This window comes from Lampetra fluviatilis, chromosome 4, assembly GCF_964198595.1.
Source record: "Lampetra fluviatilis chromosome 4, kcLamFluv1.1, whole genome shotgun sequence".
NCBI lineage: Eukaryota > Metazoa > Chordata > Hyperoartia > Petromyzontiformes > Petromyzontidae > Lampetra > Lampetra fluviatilis.
This window is the reverse complement of record NC_136278.1, coordinates 25047689-25054703: the sequence shown is the minus strand read 5'-3', so window position 1 is coordinate 25054703 and position 7015 is coordinate 25047689.

Sequence of the window (7015 nt, the reverse complement as noted above, 5' to 3'; positions counted from 1 at the left end):
CCCAGAAGAATTCTCTCATCAAGACTCTATATCATAGAGCCCAATGCATCTCCGACCATGAACACATTTCCAGTGAACTCAAACACGTACGCCAAGCTCTTAAGGCTAATGGTTACTCCGACTACACAATCCGCAAAGCCATCACTCCAACCACCAAGAAAGATCCTGTTGAGGAGCCTTTCAAGACCATCACCTTACCCTACATTGCTGGGGTCACAAAAAAGATCTCCAAAATCCTGATTAAACACAAGATCCAGGTCCGATTCAACACAGTACATAAAATCCGTGATCTGGTACCGTCTGTAAAAGATGTGGTTCCAGACATACAGTACCCTGGTGTCTACAAACTAAGTTGCCTCTGTGGTAGCAGTTACATTGGGGAAACCAAACGACATGTCTCGGACCGCATCCGTGAACATAAAGCTGACCTGAAACACTGTAGGACAAACACCTCAGCCGTGGCAGATCACTGTTACAACTCAGTGGGCTCACATGACATTGACTTCTCCAAGACAGAGGTTCTCTGCAAGCCATCTGGCTATCATGAGAGATTCGTACATGAGGCGATCCACATTTACAAACACAGAGACAATTTTAACCGAGAAGATGGATTCTGGCTTAGCAATCACTGGAAGGACGTAATAAACCATTTTGATACACATTAGGGTGGGTAGAATAATACATAGTGTTTTATTAAAAATGTATAAGGTATAGGGTGGTTTATAGCAATACAGTATGTAATTTAATGTTGGTTTTGCCTATGGAAGTATATAGTACGGTATAGACGCGTGTGATGTAAGAGAATAAAGTTTAGATGGAAGCATATTATATAATTTTTTACAACGTAGAATTTTTCATGTATTACTTACTGTTAGTAACTCAGCTTATTGTAGAGTATAGTAAGTTTACTGATGATGCTATGTAGTTTATACTTTAGTTTGTCATGCAGTTTATACTGTAGTTTTTTACGTGGTTGTTTAGTAACTACAGCTACATACTATTAACATTCCTTTCCTTTGTTAATGCTCCCCCCCTTCCCCCCCCCTTTGATGCTGCTAATCCTGCATAATGCACGGGCATAGTATTGATTTGGAACCCCCCCCGCCCACCTCCTACGCATTTTCCATATGCTGAATTCCTCTTGATATGCAAATTATTTTGTTTAGGCGCTCTTCTTCCCACCTCCCCCCCCTCTAACCCAGCTTAAATATACGCTCCAAGCTTGGGGTGTTTCATTCTTCGCCTGAGGATGGCTGCTTGCGTTGTGGCCGAAACGTCGTGAGAATTGTTTTATTATGTTTTATTTTTTATTATTTTATTACTTCCCTTCTACGTGACTTTACCGAAAGAACCAAGAAGATGAATCCCTGCAGTCACGAAAGCTTTAAATCGAAATCTAAAAGTTTATATATCCATCCACACACAGCCTACATGTCATGTAATTACATTTTGGTATGTGATTAAACGGGGGGGGCGCCAATTTTATAGTTCGTCCCCGGGCGCAAAATATCCTACCTACGCCACTGCCCACTAAAAGTTGCTTTGAAAGTTCAATTTTAAAATCAAGTATAGTATATCTGTGTAGACTTATAATAACTAGCTATTACAATCATCGCCCATCCATCTGCCACGATCGATCCACTGCTGGATGATGACCGCTATGTGCCATCGCCATCTCTCGTGGTCCTGCGATGCACGATCTATTCTAACACTCGACGGTGCATTCCCGCCCTTCAGCTGCCAGTCCATTGCTAGTCTCGAGCGCCAGCCATTCCATCTTCCGGCTGTGAACAAATGATCAGCCACGTGTCTTGCTCAAACGCACGTCATTTTTTAAACAGTCAATATGATGCCCCTAACCTGCATATCATCTCTGTGATCCACTCCTACGTGCTCCATGTTTTGTAAACGATTTATACATTTGTTTCTGCATATATTTACGCGGTGGTTTATGAACAATTGGACGACTGCAACCATTTCCACCGAGTCAAATTCTGCTTCATAGTCTACAATAGCTTGGCACAATTGAATTTGAAATGCATTCCTAGTATGCAGAGTCAGATTGATAATTATCGTGTGCTCGACAGAGACATTTTTTTCTATACCCTGCTTCTTGACATGGTTGGCCTGCCTATTAATTATTTTGTTATTCTGTTTTAATGGTCTTTGTGTACAATTTATATACATATTGCAAGAGGTTGAATGGTTTTTAGTTATTTAAGTAATTTTCACTTGCCATTTTTTTTAAATAGAATAATGATTAAGGCATCATTATACGATCTAAAATATTAAATTTCTGTGCGAATATTTCAGAAATAGCTTCTCAACTGTTTATTCTAACAACTGGCCCGATTATTTTATTATGTCCACACGCTCTTGTAGTCCAAGAAATGTAAAAATGTTCATGCTGTGAAGGGCAGTGTTTTATTTTTCCATTGTGACATCTGGAACTTCTTTTTGGTTCTTGGGACGTGACATAGATTTAGGGTTCAAGAGTTCATCTTAATGTCCAGTTTACACTGGGCCATGATTCACTGGGGCAAGTTTGAAGCAATTGTCACAGGCAATGGTTGCCAATCAAGATTCAGACGCTTTCCAACATAAATCACATCAGCAGCAGCAGCAAACGCAACATCAGCAGCATCGTCACGAGAAGCAGCAGGAGACGATAGTTCAGAAAATGGGTTCGTGTAACACTTCTGTGCGGAGCTTGTCATGTGCTATCCTTGTCTGACTGAATTGCCTCTGTGCCTCACCGTAAAGTAACATTACCCTTAAGTATCACAACATTCAAGATACAACTCCTAACTCTGTGTGTATCATCAATACGGCGAAAACGTAGAAAGTTGGCACAGTGGGGAGCACAGTCGTACATATGTGGAACTTCGCATCGTACATGGCCAACCGTGCTTATTGGAGGTGTGGGGGAAGGGCAACACACTAAACACAAAAAGCAGCTCTAAAGAAATCAGTTTTGGATCTGGATTTAAAAGTGGTGCATTTGCCAGTCATATATCGACCAGTCAAACCATGGCACCTGGGTCTGTTCTATGAACAATTTGCCGGCGGGCCTTCGACACTTCACGTCGCCTCCAAAGTGCACCTAGCATGGCACAAGCGCCGTGGTGACGTCATCGCCACTTTGTGGTGAACGGCGATTGTTTAGAGGTGTTGTGTCCGAGTGAATGCTGTGGGCAGTGCCAGCTCCATCCCGCTATTTGTGCTTGTGCGTCAGTATTTATCAATCTGTGGGAAAGTCCATTCAGGGGGTGCACATGGTGCAGCATTGATACCCTGCAAGATACATGTTTGTGTGTGTGCAAGTCTTTACTACGCTCTTGTGTGCCGTTCAGGGCTTCATTGGTGCTTGCGAACAAGCACTTGCCCCAACGGTCTGTTTTGGCTATGGAGGGCTTTTTGTTTTTGGTTGTGGGTGTATATACACCTTGTGCATATTTATGTACATGTGTAGTTGCAACACGCACTAATCACACATGAAACACATACCTAACTACCGCCGCTTTAATTAGTGGCATGGACATGTGGCCTAAATACAAGTTACAGATTGCGCATATATTGCAATAACAAGTCATGCTGCCGATGATAAATAGAGGGGTTTAAAGATATGACCCTCTTAATCAATTATAATAAATGCATTACAACATCCAAATGGGTCAGTTCAATGCTATATAAGGTAAAATGCTCAGATGCTGGAAGCCAGATGATTGGTAAGTTTTGCATTGGAGTGAGGATGGAGAGGCGAGTGTCCTAATAAAAGTTTGCTGTCAGCAAAAAAAAAATCCTTTTTAAAATAAGGAATCTGGGAAATGGACGTGGAAAGCTCAAAACAGTGAAATTAAAAGAGTAACAACTTCGTAGTCGTTAATCGGGCATTGAGTCCTTTTATATGTTCCATGGTTTTGTTCTGGGTGACCACAGGCATACGGTAGAGAGCTTTTACATTTTTCAGTTGTGCACCAAATAAACCGCATCTGCTGCCACGGTTTGTGCAGTGGATGCGGTTTAGGGTTGTGGCCAAGAAGCTGTGCGGAATATTGAAGCCAGTGATATTCTGCGTCGAGTCTTTCGCGAGGAGGTGTTTGTGATTTTCTTGCATGAACTGGAATCGCCATGGGTAGTGCAGTGAAAGTGGAGGAATAAGTTACAAAGCAATCCGAGAACAAATTGGCCCAAACCACAAACACCACGTTGAGCAAGAACAGATATTGATCGAGATAGGACACTGCGCAAAATATTGTATGCATAGCAGGGGCGGTTTCTTCATTAGGGCGATTGGGCGACGCACCACCAATGTCATTCAACCACAGAGTCACGCTAGCCGTCACTGTGCCTCTGGATATAGTCCAATCAGCGTCATGTCCTGTTCTGTGGAGTACCGCCTCTTTTTGGGCGATTTCACTCCGGCTGAGAATCGCCCAGAGTGGCCCCATAGACTTACATTCAAAGATGTTTTTTTTCGAACGGGGGGCGCTGCAATGCATTCTCTATGGCTTCCGGGAGGGTTCGCCCTAACGTGCTTACGTCATCATACGTAAGCACGTTGCATCCAACAATATTATTTGTCGCCACCTAGTGGAATTTTTAATAAAATAAACTTGAGTGGATTGTATTAATAGTGAGTATAGAAACAAACAAGATGTATTGTAAGAGTCACTTTATTTTTCATTAATATTAAAGAAGTGAAGTTGCCTTTACTTGCTTAAGCTGTTAATTTATCTTTTGCATGGGTGGACCTTATCCTTATAAATCATCCCGACATTTGCCCCCCCTGAGAGATTTTGCAGGAGCCGCCACTGATGCATAGATATCTGTTGAATGATGAGGTACAGAATTGGAAAGGAAATTGGAGGTTGCAACATAGGCATCGTTATCATTGAAGATTCTGTATCGAGTAATTGACAACGTAAGAAAAAGGAATGTTGATGATCACAAATAGTAGGCCACACGGTAGAGAGATACATCTTAAAATTAGTGGATACATATTTGGAGATCTTTACAGCAATTATAATAGACAGCAAATTTTGTGAGTTTTATAAAATAATGTTTGCATAAGATTATAGTGATTATTCATATGACATATGTTTTTTTATGGTTGTCATTTTTGTTAATCTTTCCTTCACACGGGGGAAAACAATACAATTCTGCAAATTAAACAAACACCGTTTAATCTTATTTGACAGGTGTTTGGAAAAATGTCAGTTGAATAGTCTTCCATTATTCTTTGGATGGCGCAAAGTTTATCAAAATAAAATGCATTGTAAATGTAATATCCCTGAAATTGCTGCACGCAGAATTGCCAAAGCATTTTGTAAATAACATTGTTTTACAGAGCTGAGAAAGCCCTCGTGTAATTCCACGGAAGCATTTTGATACAATTCTCGTTTAGTCAACCAAAGCTAATATCCATTAAATTGTGATACATTAAATGCAATCTTCAGCAAAATGTCAACTTTTATGCATTCAAACAATTACAATCCAATCACTAAATTTAAGTGCAGTGAACATGCCGTTGACATTAAAATATGGCATAAAGTTATACAATATGCATTACTATAGACGTCTGGGATTATGTTAATAAAGTCACAATGCACGTGTGTTTTCAACTTTTTCCAATTAAAATGTTGTCATTTGTTGCTATATTTACAAACAAAATGTGAAAATCTCCAGATATTTGTAAGTTTCAACTGCAAATACATTGCATTCATCTTTTTAATATATATTTTTTATTTACTCAAAGTAATTTAACTTTTCTCTTTTTCTTTCATACATACTTGTACAATTTAATACAATTGTCATTCGTCTTGCATAAGGTACACTTTATTGTTTAACGCTGCATTTAAAAGCAAATTAGACTTATTAACATTGAATCACACCTGTGTGTTTTTGGTACCTCTGTTAATATGCAATTAAAGACAATACTAAAATGTTCTTGAGATGGCAGTGATTTTTTGTTGCAAAACAACTTGCACTGCGGTTTCCTCACCGATCCTACATTATCATACCATAGCTCGTTGGAGGGCAATGCTGTACCGAAAAAGAGAGGGAATATCTGCATTTGTTTTTGAAAAAAATTGGCTTCACATACAGTATGTTAAACTTCGAATTTCCTTCGCACCGTGCACAATTTGTTAAAATGCATTAAATAAATAACGGGTGTGATTGTATTTCTTTTGAAAGTTAATTATTTAAGGTCAACCTGATCTTTGAAATGAAAGGGTTAATTTTTACTCGTGTTATTGTGAAGTAACCTTTTCTTTTTTTTGCTCCATTCTGGGATTTGTCAGTGATTTTCATCCAATGTCTTTGTGGTTTAAAAAAAGAAAAGACGTGCGCTGCTCCTGGGAATTTTTGACCTTTGAAACCTTAAGGCCGAACTTAATGGGAATATGGAAGCGTTTATCTTTATTCTGTTGTGTGCATGACTAGAACACCTGTCTATCATCGTGGGGCACTGCGATTCATTAGTCCGATGCTACGAACCGCACCTCTTCCCTATGCTCTGTCATTCTTCGAGCGGCCAAAGGAATTGGTGCACGCAATCCGACCAGCCAAAAGTTAAACCACATTGCACACAGTGCCATTCGTGAAATGTTTATAAATTCCGTGGACTTCGGATCTCAAAATGTTTTTGTTCTACGAAATATCGGAAATGTAAAAAAAAGTTCAGTCTTTAAACGGTGTTTTTGGCATGCTTATGTTTACATTTGATTCTATAGCGTATTGTTTATTTATACAATATTTAGGCACGACATTTTGCAGAATTCACTCACCGGGAACTACACAGGCAGTGTCTTATCGTGATTTTGTACTCGCGTTCAATAGTGATGTTGTTTCAAATGAAGTCTCTCCCAAGTTAATTAAAAACATGTCAAAAGTTAAGAGGTGAAACCTTAAAATGTCTCGCTTGTGCAACTGCTGGCAGGAAAAGCCCTTCACTAAACGGTGCACTCTGTCACAAGTAAATAGCATACATTAATAAACTAATGACTGTGTA